The sequence below is a fragment of the Anabrus simplex genome, chromosome 7 (assembly GCF_040414725.1).
Source record: "Anabrus simplex isolate iqAnaSimp1 chromosome 7, ASM4041472v1, whole genome shotgun sequence".
Lineage (NCBI taxonomy): Eukaryota > Metazoa > Arthropoda > Insecta > Orthoptera > Tettigoniidae > Anabrus > Anabrus simplex.
Genome location: NC_090271.1, coordinates 93,174,326 through 93,188,530, shown reverse-complemented (window position 1 = coordinate 93,188,530; position 14,205 = coordinate 93,174,326). Strand labels below are relative to the sequence as shown.

General features: G+C 41.3%; 1 protein-coding gene across 1 annotated transcript in view; it reads left to right on the top strand.

The window, feature by feature from the left end:
* The first annotated feature begins 5,721 nt into the window (after positions 1 to 5,721).
* flip (flippy) overlaps positions 5,722 to 14,205 on the top strand; it is a 118,816-nt gene continuing 110,332 nt past the window's right edge. The window contains exon 1 of the mRNA XM_067150685.2: positions 5,722 to 5,729. The gene's annotated coding sequence lies outside the window, so the exon portion shown is untranslated. The remainder of the gene's footprint in view (positions 5,730 to 14,205) is intronic.

Below are 14,205 nucleotides of genomic sequence, written 5' to 3'. Positions count from 1 at the left end.
GATCAGTAGTAACTGATAATAGCAAATGATTGTTGTTGGATGGCAAACAATATTAAATATAACCATCTTCCACAGCTTATCCTACTTGCTTAGGGTCCCTGCACGCACCAAGGCATTTGTATGCCCCTTGAGATGACTACGAGTACCCGTAGTGACCGAGGATTTATAATAGCATCTGCAAAAAGCCTTATCCCTATTTCTGGTGTAATCGCAATATAGTCGTACTTCGGGGGTACGAAGATAAAAAATTGGATTTTGAGGGTACGCCAACCAAAAAGTTTGAATATCACAGATACAGAGGATGGTTGCCTGGTTGTACTTCCTATTAAACAACAATTACCGCCGCCACTCAGGGATTTTTGCCTGGACTTGAGGGCTTGTTCGAGGTTCACACAGCCTACGTGATTACTAGGGCTCGGATGTTTAGGAAAAGTCATATTTTTTCTTTGTCTCTATTTTCTTGACTGATTGGATTTTGGTTCAAATCAGGTGATTATCGTCACAATTAAGTGATTTTTATTTGTCATATAAATGCATATTTTGGCTATATTTGCTCATAAAGTCATATTTTGAGCTATTTTCGTAGAAACGTCATATTTCGGTCATCTTTCGGCGGTTTGGCGACAGCTGTAGCTGTGCAAAATCATCGTCAACTTTCCGAATGAGAACTAGTATTCACAAAACTGCTTTTCCGTATCACATCTGTAGTTAATACAAGTGGAATACTCTGCCTCTTCTATCAAGATTGCGCAGGAATTGTTTTCCAACAGTTTGTCAGAAAGTCTGGCATATATTAAGTCAAACTTTGGAATTATATCGAGTGCAATTACTCCTTTAGAAGCTGCTAGCTTAGAAATTCATGCAAGTATTGAAACTATGAGAAGTGCTGAACTTTCAGCACAACAATCGCATAGGATATTTGGCGTCAGTGTAAAAAGGAAACTTCAAAATGTGCTTAATCGAAGTAACGGTTTTCGCAGTGTGTACAAGAGAAATGATTGTTCGTAGAGGAGAAGGTACCAGCGCATTTCAAGATGAGTGTATACTCGATAGTAGTGATTTAATATTATTTAAATATCCACCAATAACGTCTTGTGACGTAGAAAGGAGCTTCTCTTCTTACGAGAATGTGTTAAGTGATAATCGAAGGTCTTTTGCGCCTGATGCTTTGAAGATGAATCTTGTCGTACACTTCAATACCACCCGCGGAGAAGAATGAAAAAGTTATGTGAGTTCGCACTATTTGCTCTGGCGCCCTGCCATAATCTATCGAAATACATCTACTTAATTTGTTTCGTGGTGCTCATTTCGAACTTTAAGGCATTTGAATAATATTAATGTAACCTGAGCTTAAACGTTCCAAAGTATTTTTTTTTTAATAGATTGATTTCTGGTTTTCTCGTATTTCAAACCACCACTGAAGGGCGTAAACATGTTTTGACATTTAAAATTTTGTGTGACTTGATAATCTTAGCGAAATTTGTAGGGACTACTTTATAGGTATGTATTCATAAATGTTTGATAAGTGAATCGAGGACAATAGACTGTGAATAACGGGTAAACATTTATATTCAGAAAATTAATAAGTAAGAATAAAGAATTTAGTTAACAAATACGTATCAAAGGATTTGCCGTTTAGATTTATAACTTATTTTAAAATGACCATATTTAGATTAATCATTTTTGGGTCATATTTTGTAATTTTTATCTCATATTTCGTCACTTTTGAGGTCATATTTGCTTGCTTATTTGGGCTATTTTTAGGTCTTGCCTCCATATTTCGATATTTGTCGGGGATAAAAAGTGAAAAATTTAAAGATCGTGGAAGTTTTCTGTCGGTTACGGGCTAAAACGATTAATTTTGCCTATTTTAAATTTTTCTAGTACGTCTGGCAGATTGTGCAGCAATCCTGATTTTGGGCGAGGGGGATAAAAAAAACTATAGCTAAAAATATGCAGACCGAGCTGGATAGCTGCAGTCGCTTAAGTGCGGCCAGTATCCAGTATTCGGGAGATAGTAGGTTCGAACCCCACTGTCGGCAGCCCTGAAAATGGTTTTCCGTGGTTTCCCATTTTCACACCAGGCAAATGCTGGGGCTGCACCTTAATTAAGGCCACGGCCGCTTCCTTCCCACTCCCAGCCCTTCCCTGTCCCATCGTCGCCATAAGACATATCTGTGCCGGTGCGACGTAAAGCAACTAGAAAAAATATATATATGCAGATGGTCATTATTACCCCTTAAACAGATAGCTGTACGGAAATTTCGCCAAAATAGTCAATGTACAGGCACATGGTCGTTACGATTTGATTTGTATAGATAGTTATAAATTTGCGGAGAGGCCCTTTATTTTAGTATTGCCATTATAACTGGCCATTTCCTTATCTAAGAGCCCGGCCCCGAGCCAGACCGATTAAAAAGACGTCCATTAGAGTTCCAACTATTGCTTTTTCCCGTATTAAGTGTATTTGTCCTTACTGGTGTAGTGGTTAGTGTGATTAGCTGCCACCCCCCCTCCCCCCGGAGGCCCGGGTTCGATTCCCGCCTCTGCTATGAAATTTGAAAAGTGGTACAAGGGCTGGAACGAGGACCACTCAGCCTCGAGAGGTCAACTGAGTAGAGCGGTGGGGGGTTCGATTCCCTCCTCAGCTATCATCGAAGTGATTTTCTGTGATTTCTCACTTCTCCTCCAGGCAAATGCCGAGATGGTACGTAACTTAAATCCACGATCGCTTCCATTCCCCTTCCTTGTCACGCCCTTCCAAACTCCCCACCCCCATAGGGCTTCCTATCCTTGAGCGGGTAGAGGTGGGATCTCTCTCTGAGTCCGAGGGAAAAACTAACCCTGGAGGGAAAATCGGTTCAGAAAGAAAGAATTTTTTTTTTCTGGGGAAAGAAACACTATAGCTCCAACGAATGCATGGATAAACTGAGAGAACACTGAAACAAACAATCTAATATCCACCTTTTTTATTTTTTTTATAATTTGCTTTACCTTGCACCGACACAGGCAGGTCCTTTTTTTTTTACAATTGGCTTTACGTCGCACCGACACAGATAGGTCTTATGACGACGACGGGACAGGATATGGCTAGGGCTGGGAAGGAAACGGCCCTGGCCTTAATTAAGGTACAGTTTTGCCTGGTGTGAAAATGGGAAACCACGGTAAACCATCTTCAGGGCTGCTGACAGTGGGATTCGAACCCACTATCTCCCGAATGCAAGATCTAGCAGGCCTGGAGCAGGCCGGAACGTCGAAATTACCGAGCAAGTAGTCAGATGGCGTCAAATTAAAATGCTTGCACACGATTGCTGAGCCCATACGATTCAAATAAAATCACTTTATTTGCAAATGAGGTGTCTGTCTCGCTGGCAAATGATACACAAAAATACATTATTTTCAAGCACTAAATTTGAAATGTAAAAAAAGAAGAATATTTCCAAAATACAGTTCTATACAATTTATACTAACAATGTTTTTATTAAACACACAGCTTATCCTTAATAATTCATATTATTTACAAAATTCTACTTATAATATCTTCTGTACTTAAACACATAATCAACTCATATATACAGTATGAAGAATGACTTCAAATAATACTATACAAGTGATATAAGTTTTAAATTTAAATTACTTTTTTAACCCATTTTGGCACCTAATATGCATAACGGCCTTCTGCGTCTTAACCAGAGCCCCTTTTGCCACAGCTTTACAGAGTTCCTGAAGGGCCTTCACAGCTATATGTCTTTTCACGAGAGTTTAATCCTGATGTAAACATGGTATGTCCACGCATCCGCCAAAGAAAGAGTTGTGATTCGCTGAGCGTGTAGTACCGACCTTCTCCCCGTCAACGTCTCGTGTTCGGACGTACAGGGCTGCGCATCGCATACGACAACAGTGCGAAGATCTGCACTTCTGAATAAACGACTAAACTTGGATTCTGTTCACTTAGGTCATTGTCCGACTCGTTGGCTGAATGGTCAGCGTACTGGCCTTCGGTTCAGAGGGTCCCGGGTTCGATTCCCGACCGGGTCGGTGATTTTAACCTTAATTGGTTAATTCCATTGGCTCGGAGGCTGGGTGTTTGTGCTGTCCCCAACATCCCTGCAACTCACACTCCACACATAACACGCAGTTACCTACACATGGCAGATTCCGCCCACCCTCATCGGAGGGTTTGCCTGACAAGGGCTGCACTCGGCTAGAAATAGCCACACGAAATTATTATACTTAGTTCATTGAACACATTCACAATGCACAATGGTCACTTCTGAGCGATTTTCCTCTTTTCTGCTTCACTACACGCTCTCACTATTGACACTATTGACACTGACTGCTGCTACACGCTGTACAGCTTGGGACTTTCCCGCACTACGAGAAGACTTCCTGTATTACACCACACCTTGTGCCTTCATTTCTCGTTATTTAACACCAGTTCATATTTTTTAAAAACATACATATAAGTTATACCGGCATATATGACAACCATATTTTAATTTGAATACGTAATCTTCCAAACTCTCCAAATGTAATAAACTAAAATATAATAAATTTAATGCCACGTACTACTTTTCTTCGAGCTCTCATACAGTCGAGTGAGTGCGACGGTTGCTTCTCCAATCAACTACGTCTATGTTCACGTGCAAAGGCAACGTGCTCCACCTATTTGTTTACATCAGGATTAATCTCTCGTGAAAAGACATATACCGTAGCGGTACCAGGGCCTTCGAAGTACCCACTGTACTTCACCCCTACAGGCAGTCCCCTACTTCGGCTCTTCAGTCTCCATAGTCAAGAGGATGGAATTAATTTATTCACAAACATTCTTTATATACAGCAACCTGCACAGGTCGAATACCCTCTAACATTTCTTTTCTCTGCTGATGTTTATTCTTTTCTTGAATATCTGTACGATTTATTATTATTATTATTATTATTATTATTATTATTATTATTATTATTATTATTATTATTATTAAAATAACGCCTTCAGTTTTTATGTTACACTGTGTTGATACAAGACGTCGGCAAGTTTAGTTCACATTTATTCTATGGTCCTCCAGGCCGAATGATCACATATAATAAATGTGAAGTAAACTTTCCGACATCTTGTATTACAGTAATAGGGGCTGCCTGGTCGAGGCGGTAAAGGCGTGCTCGGTCCGCCCGGAAGGACGTGGTTCGAATCCCCGTCAGGAAGTCGTAAAATTTAAGAAACGAGATTTCCACTTCTGGAGGTGCATATGGCCCTGAGGTTCACTCAGCCTACACCGAAAATGAGTACCAGGTTAATTCCTGGGGGCAAAGGCGGCCGGGCGTAGAGCTAACCACTCTACCCCATCACGTGCCGAGGTTAACAATGGTGGAAGCCTTTACCTCCTTTTTTTTTTTTTTTTTTTTTTTTTGTATTCCAGTAATGCACTTATTTTATACAGGGATTAAATTTACTTAACAGTGTTAATAAAATAAAAGCAAAATAATTTAAAAGACATAACGACTGAAAGAGGTAGCCGGTTGACCTTCAGATCTACATTTTCGTGTCCCTGGTGAACCACCATGAGGCAAGGTGATGTAGCAAAACTTTTCATTGATTCTAACACCAGGTCCTCCTCGGTGTTGCGCAAATGCGGGCTTCCCGTGACTGGTCCTGTTCCCATGACGACAATCTGCGGGTGAATAAACAGTGTCAGCTGTTTACTGTCATCATTGGGGCGTTCCAGTGCAAGGTGAGTAGAAGTGTTTGGAGATGGACAGATTGTCATAGTAATTTTTTGCTATTTGTTTTATGTCGCACCGACACAGATAGGTCTTACGGCGACGATGGGATAGGAAACGCCTAGGAATTGGAAGGGAGCGGCCGTGGCCTTAATTAAGGTACAGCCCCAGCATTTGCCTGGAGTGAAAATGGGAAACCACGGAAAACCATCTTCAGGGCTGCCGACAGTGGGGCTCGAACCCACTCTCCCGATTACTGGATACTGGCCGCACTTAAGCGACTGCAGCTATCGAGCTCGGTGATTGTCATAGTAAAAGATAAACTATATAATGTATATATAATAAGATATATTAGCTTTAGCCAGCCTCGGCCTCGCACCTGTGGAATTTGCTTTTGTATCCACTCATCGAATTGGAAATTATATCAAAATGTGTTCATTGTTTAGAAACGGTGCAACCTTTCTTTGATATAGTTGAACTTCCAGCTCTTCTTCCGTTTCCTAAAAACGCATTAATTTCTATTTGGTAGCCTTGCAAGTATTTTGTGATAAAGGGGATTATTTGCGCATGATTTCGATACAGGTAACAAGAAAGCTTATGAATGACAAACCCGTCGACTTAGAAATAATGTAGCTGTGATAAACTTTATAAAACACTAACTTACAACAACAAATAAAAACATAAGGATTCACACAAACTAAACATTCAAATAGAGATAGTCTCCAAAGACAGCCAGGGGCACCTGAGTACAATTAATACCTTTCTAGCCTATTACAGAATAGAAAATTATTAACTGTGTATAAACATAGAGAAAGTAATCTGTAAGTTCTTTCCTAACCACGTATTAGCCCGCTTGGCTGTGCCGACGTAAAAAAACAATAAAATGGAGTGGAACTTTAAGAGTGATAAATTCAAACTACAACAGAATTCGAACCGAGTTTTAACTAATTATGAAAATCTTGAATCAAATAATTGGAACCTAATTATGAATTTTAACCATTGGTAGCAGCGCCTAGCTTACCGTCAGGCAATTGCAGCACATCAGCGCTCCACACGAACGTTATGTGAATCTCGTATGAATGTGTGTGTAAGATGTTCATTTCTTAAACACTTCTTAATGGATGGTACCCGTCCGGCTCCATGGCCTTTGGTCCAAGGTGTCCCGGGTTTGAATGCCGGCCGGGTCAAGGATTTTAACTTCTATTCAGAGTTGTGGAAGAGGTTTCCCCTCAAGGAAAGCTACCTAGTCACGATTGCCGAGGCGGCTGTGCGTGGGTCCGGGCTTCTTTTAAGGATCCATTTACATTAAAAGATATATAAATTGTACAATACGGTACCTTATCGCAAACCCGCTCAGGGCCAGTTTCCTAAATAAAGGATTATATATATAATTCCGCTGGCTCGGGGGCTGGGTGTTTGTGCCGTCCTCAGCATTAGGATTCGGGTCTTCTTGTAGATATGTACCACGCCGGGCACGTAATAATAGGTATCACGTTCCACCTCTGTAACTCAGCCAGCTTCTGATAAAATTGTTACGCTTAACTCGAACTAACTGAACAGTGAACAACATACGGACTGCTGTCGTCCCAAAACGAGCTATTAGTCTTGAAGACTAATGGCATATACTGAATGCCTTTACACTTTGCATTTACTAAAAAAGAACTGGTAGCAACAAACTAATCTCCTCACTGTCGAATTAGGTTAAACATAAAGATGCCTGAAGAAAAAAAAAAAACACGGCACTTAACGCCCTTGAAAGGGCCTTGGCCTGCCCAGCGACCGCTGCTCAGCCAGAAGGCCTGCAGATTACGAGGGGTCATGTGGTCAGCACGACGCATCCTCTCGGCCGTTATTCTGGGCTTTCGAGACCGGGGCCGCGATATTGCCGTCAGATAGCTCCACAATTCTAATCACGTAGGCTGAGTGGACCTCGAACCAGCCCTCAGGTCGAGAGAAAAATCCCTGACCTGGCTGGGAATTGAACCCGGGGCCTCCGGGTGAGAGGCAGGTACGAGGCCGGCACAACAGGAAAAAGATGCTTGAAGAGCAATATCAATTCACAAGTTAATAACTTGTAAACCTAATCATCGTCTCACATTTGCCTGCGCTGTTTCACAAAGAAAAAATATACCGTGTGAGCAACGTCACAAACACACTCATTCGCTGCTGTAATATCATAAATCTCTTCCTGATTACAGGTTGCTCCTCCTTACACGTCCTAGGTTCGCAAAGCTACGTAGTGCAACCCAAGAGTTCAATGCATATCTCCTTGCAGAAAACAAATGTTCCATCTCAGTCATAAAATAACCCAAACGCCCAGTTCTTCCTTTGTTCTCGAACATCGGTTACACACAGTTCCTAGCCCCTTACAGATCATCATCATCTGCAATTCTATCGCTACATGATGTGGCCACTTTATGTCGTGAACCATCAATCAATCACTACTGATCTGCATTTAGGGCAGTCGCCCAGGTGGCAGATTACCTATCTGTTGTTTTCCTAGCCTTTTCTTAAATGATCGCAAAGAAAATGGAAAATTTTTGAACAACTCCCTTGATAAGTTATTCCAGTCCCTAACTCCTATACTATACGCGAATATTTGCCCCAATTTGTCCTCTTGAATTGCAACTTTATCTTCATATTGTGATATTTCCTACTTTTAAAGACACTACTCAAACTTATTCGTCTACTGGTGTCCTCCCACGCCATCTCTCCACTGACAGCTCGGAACATACCACTTAAACGAGCAGCTCGTCTCCTTTCTCCCAAGTCTTCCCAGCCCAAACTTTGCAACATTTTTGTAACGCTACTCTTTTGCCGGAAATCACCCAGAACAAATCGAGCTTCTTTACTTTGGAATTTGTCCAGTTCTTGAATCAAGTAATCCTGGTGAGGGTACCATACACTGGAACCATACTCTAGTTGGGGTCTTACCAGAGACTTATATGCCCTCCACTTTACATCCTTGCTACAACCCCTAAACACTCTCATAACCATGTGAAGAGATCAGTCATATCATATCATATCATATCATATCATATCATATCATATCATATCATATCATATCATATCATATCATATCATATCATATCATATCATATCATATCATATCATATCATATCATATCATATCATATCATATCATATCATATCATATCATATCATATCATATCATATCATATCATATTTATGTGATTACCCCAATGAAGATCTTTTCTTATATTAACACCTAGGTACTTACAATGATCCCCAAAAGGAACTTTCACCCCATCAACGCAGTAATTAAAACTGAGAGGACTTTTCCTATTTGTGAAACTCACAACCTGACTTTTAACCCCGTGTATCATCATATCATTGCCCACCGTCCATCTCACAACACTATCGAGGTCACCCTGCAGCCGCTCACAATCTTGTAACGTATTCATTACTCTGTACAGAATAACATCATCTGCAAACAGCTCTGATTCCACTTCTTTACACATATCATTGATATATATAAGAAAACATAAAGGTCCTGCCTTGAGAAAATCCCCTCTTAATTATTACAGGGTCAGATAAAGCTTCGCCTACTCAAATTCTCTGAGTTCTATTTTCTAGAAATATAGCCACCCACTCAGTCACTCTTTTTTCTAGTCCAATAGCACTCATTTTTGCTAGTAGTCTTCCATGATCTACCCTATCAAATGCCTTAGATAGGTCAATCGCGACACAGTCCATTTGACTTCCTGAATCCAAGATATCTGCTACATCTTGCTGGAATCCTACAAGTTGAGCTTTAGTGGATTAACCTTTCCTAAACCCAAACTGCCTTCTGTCAAACCAGTTATTAATTTTGCAAGGTAAGTCTTTAGCAGAACTCACCAGGCGGAACGGTCTTGAGTATTTCTCTGCCAGGTAGCACCAGGTATTGATGTCTTTGTCCCATCTGTCTGGCGGTCTTCCTCCAGGCCTCTGCTGATCTCTTGGACTCCATTCTAACACTAGCTTCGTCCACCTGTCATCTTCCTTTCGAGCAATATGTCCAGCCCATTGCCATTTTAAGGTAGCTATTCTTTCAACAATGTCATTGTCAATGTCAATATCAATGTCTCACAGCCATAAGTCAGTACAGGTAGAATGCACTGCTCATAAACTATTTTCTTAAGATTTACTGGCATATTTGATCTGAAGGGAAGGGAATATTGTAAGGGAATAATATTCCCTTACAAAAATAATACACAAATAATATGCCGTATGATCTTAGTCAACTACAATATTTAGGGCCTAAATCGATTACAACGCGTTTAACAATTAATCTAATAACAAATATGTCACTTTTGAAAATATTGTTACGAATAAAACTCCGTGTGATTCATTGCTCTAATTTATTTAAGGATGGCCCAATAAATGCACGCGCACACACACACACACACACACACACAATTCTAATCAGTTATGAATGGCCACGCTTACTAATTACAAGTCCCTCTTCCTTACGGCACAGTATGCGGTCCAGACCGTTGCTATACCTGCAGACGCTTAATCCTTACTTTCACTTCCCCAAGTCCAGTAACCTCATACAATAGCTGTGTGTAGACCGCTGGATCTGAACACTGGGCTATGCGCCACTCGACACCCGATGATTGTTCGTTGATTTGACTCCACAGACAGTCCAGTAATTCGCAGTCACATGCAGTGAACAACAAACAGCTCAACAGTATTAAACAGCAGGACGATACTCACAACAGCGAACATTAACACAGGTCCATTTACCTTTACACTCGCGATAGCGGCTTCCCTCGCTGACTCACGGTGATCCTCAGTCCACAGAAATACACGAACACACAGTACTATCCGTGAAACTTTTAGTGATACTTCGTTTTACGGGGGTGAGGAGTAAGGAGGGAGTTACAACAGTTCCGGTAATACTGCCAACTGAATGGAAATGAAATCTGAATTGAATCGATAGTATGATCCATCGATATGAATATTCTAAACCGTCGTTTCCGTGTATGAGTTCTAGGTTGTTCCTATGATGTACTTTGATTTTCCTCTCTAATGTTCAAGTTTAACCTATATTTTGACTTTGCTGTGTGAATAACAACAGTATTTCAATTGTTGCAATTATACCACCAGATGTCCTACGGCGATGCATAATCGATTCATATTTTTTGTGTCAGAGGTTGCCAATACGAATCTCGAAGATAACCGAGGTCTACCGATTCAGCACTAGGGAGCCGAAGTATCACAAAACGTTTCGCGGACAGTACAGTCTTCCGCTCCGACATCTCCAGCCCACCCACTCAATGGTCTCTCCGACACCACATCAATATCTCCTCGTTTCGTCCTCGGTGGGACACTAGCGACAGCCAACGCCTCTATTCGCGGCTAGCCTCCCTTTTTATAGCTCGGGCGATTTGAGCCAGAATTTTCGCAAGGTGACTAGACGCAGAATATTCCCGTTGAATCTCCAAGAAACTCACATGTAAGCCGGCCGACGAGAACAATACATGGAAAAGCCGGCCCCACCCCACAAGCCGGCTGGGAGATCCCAGGTCGTATGAGTCACTAACCTCTTCCTGGAAGTCCCGAAAGGGGCTACCACGGGGCTGGCACGTAACATTATGCACACATCAATCAATAACTGTTAACGGCTAAATTTCATAAATTGAGGGATTGTAATATGAACATGTTCGAGTATCCCCGCTTGAAAGGAACTGCTGCTTCACAAAGTCTGCAATGAATGAACTGAAAAGCCTTCTTCCGCTAGCTTTCTCAAGTTTCTCTCAAAAACTTCCGTAGCATTGGCAGCAGCGTATATATTGCGTATATAACTATTGTACTTTGAAGCGGATAAGACCCATAAATAGGTAAACTGGTTTTGCATTTTCAGTGTGTCAGTACCGAAGAATTGATGACGATGGTTATAATAAATAAATAAATAAATAAATAAATAAATAAATAAATAAATAAAACGCAGCAAGTTAGCTAAGCAGTATAGCTGAAGTCTTGCGTTCATGAGATGGTGGGTTCGAATTCCGACAGCCCTGAAGATGATTTTGAGTGGCCTCCCGTTTTCCCACCTGACAAAATGTCGAAGCACTACTTTAGGTAAGACCATAGTCGTTACCTTCCCAGTCCTAACCTTTTCCTGCCTGAAACTACAGTATATGAATTACGGCGTGGTTAAACAAATAACAGTGAATAAATACCAGTATAAATACATAAATAATTAATAAAATAAATAAATAAATAAATAAATAAATAAATAAATAAATAAATAAATAAATAAATGATAAAATAAGTAAATTAATAAAATAAATAAATAAATAAATAAACAAATAAATAAATAAATAAATAAATAAAAGGCCGTTACGGACATCTGAGGAACCACTGGTAAAAACTGACTTCAGGGATGGTGCTAAGTACCGCTCCTAAGAAACCCCTAGTCGTGGCGTCAACACGAGATTCAGTGACGTTGATGTGGGAACCTGCGCCTGTGGAAGAAGGCTGGTCACGCCCGCACTATACGGTGCAAGTGAAACATCGAGAATACGGCTGGCTAACAGTGTACTGGTAAGTTATATCATCACATGTGACGAAGTCATAGCCTGGTGCACAGTGTATAGGTTAGAAAGGCACCTGCTAGCTGAAGATGTGAAGATGTGACACTTGCACGGAAATATATGTACTTGTACGGAGATGGAATGTATTGACATTTGCACGGAACGCCACACATTACTGGAAATTCCTAAGCATGGGTATGTCAAAGAGTGACACTTGCACGGCGGCCCAAAGAGAGTTGAAAAGCAGACGTAGTGGAGGGCAATACGCACGCTAGATAGATAGATAGATAGATAGATAGATAGATAGATAGATAGATAGATAGATAGATAGGTAGACGCCTTTAGATTTCATTGCTACAGTTGGTACCTAGTGGCAATTAGTGTTCCGTGTTGAACTGGTGATAATTTTTCTAAAGCTATGGAGCACACCAAGACCACCAAAAGGAGAAGCCTTTTGTTGATTTGCAACGGACATCGATACATTGTGGACTATACCAATAAAGATCAACTGACTTATGGCCGCGGAGATTTCACGAAAAGTAAGGGCAAAGGAATAATAATAATTATGGTTTACGTCCCACCAACTACTTTTACGATTTACGGGAACGTCGAGGTGTCAAAATTTTGTCCCAGAGGAGTTCTTTTAAGTGCCGGTAAATCCACCGAAACGGGGCTGACGTATTTGAGCCCCTTCAAATACCAGCGGACTGGGCCAGAATCGAATCTGCCAAGTTCGGATCAGAAGTTTTAGGCGAGGCAAGTCATGTTTAAAATCCGGATAAAGCGGCGATTGAAGTGACAAAATGTGTAGCACACACACACACAAAAAATGTGCGAGGAAAACAGTGAACATGATTTCAACAATTTACACCGGGGAGGTAGGCCAGCTCTTCAGTCGAGGCTATGACAAGTACTGTGTACATGTCTATTAATACCGGAGTGTATGAAAATCGAGGCTCCGTGCAAATGTCACCATCCTACTTCTGACTCACCAAGTACTGTTAGACAGAATGAAGCGTTACGTGCAAGTGTCACTCCGTGCAAATGTCACCATCCTACTTCTGACTCACTAAGTAGGCTACTGTTAGACAGAATGAAGGGTTACGTGCAAATGTCACCATCCTACTTCTGACTCACTAAGTAGGCTACTGTTAGACAGAATGAAGGGTTACGTGCAAATGTCACCATCCTACTTCTGACTCACCAAGTACTGTTAGACAGAATGAAGCGTTACGTGCAAGTGTCACTCCGTGCAAATGTCACCATCCTACTTCTGACTCACTAAGTAGGCTACTGTTAGACAGAATGAAGGGTTACGTGCAAATGTCACCATCCTACTTCTGACTCACTAAGTAGGCTACTGTTAGACAGAATGAAGGGTTACGTGCAAATGTCACCATCCTACTTCTGACTCACTAAGTAGGCTACTGTTAGATAGAATGGAGGGTTACGTGCAAATGTCACCATCCTATTCTGACTCACTAAGTAGGCTACTGTTAGACAGAATGGAGGGTTACGTGCAAGTGTCACTCCGTGCAAATGTCACCATCCTACTTCTGACTCACTAAGTAGGCTACTGTTAGACAGAATGAAGGGTTACGTGCAAATGTCACTCCGTGCAAATGTCACCATCCTACTTCTGACTCACTAAGTAGGCTACTGTTAGACAGAATGGAGGGTTACGTGCAAATGTCACCATCCTACTTCTGACTCACTAAGTAGGCTACTGTCAGACGGAATGAAGGGTTACGTGCAAATGTCACCATCCTACTTCTGACTCACTAAGTAGGCTACTGTCAGACGGAATGAAGGGTTACGTGCAAATGTCACCATCCTACTTCTGACTCACTAAGTAGGCTACTGTTAGACAGAATGGAGGGTCACGTACAAATGTTACTCCGTGCAAGTTTCACGCCGTGCAAATGTCACTCCGTGCAAGTGTT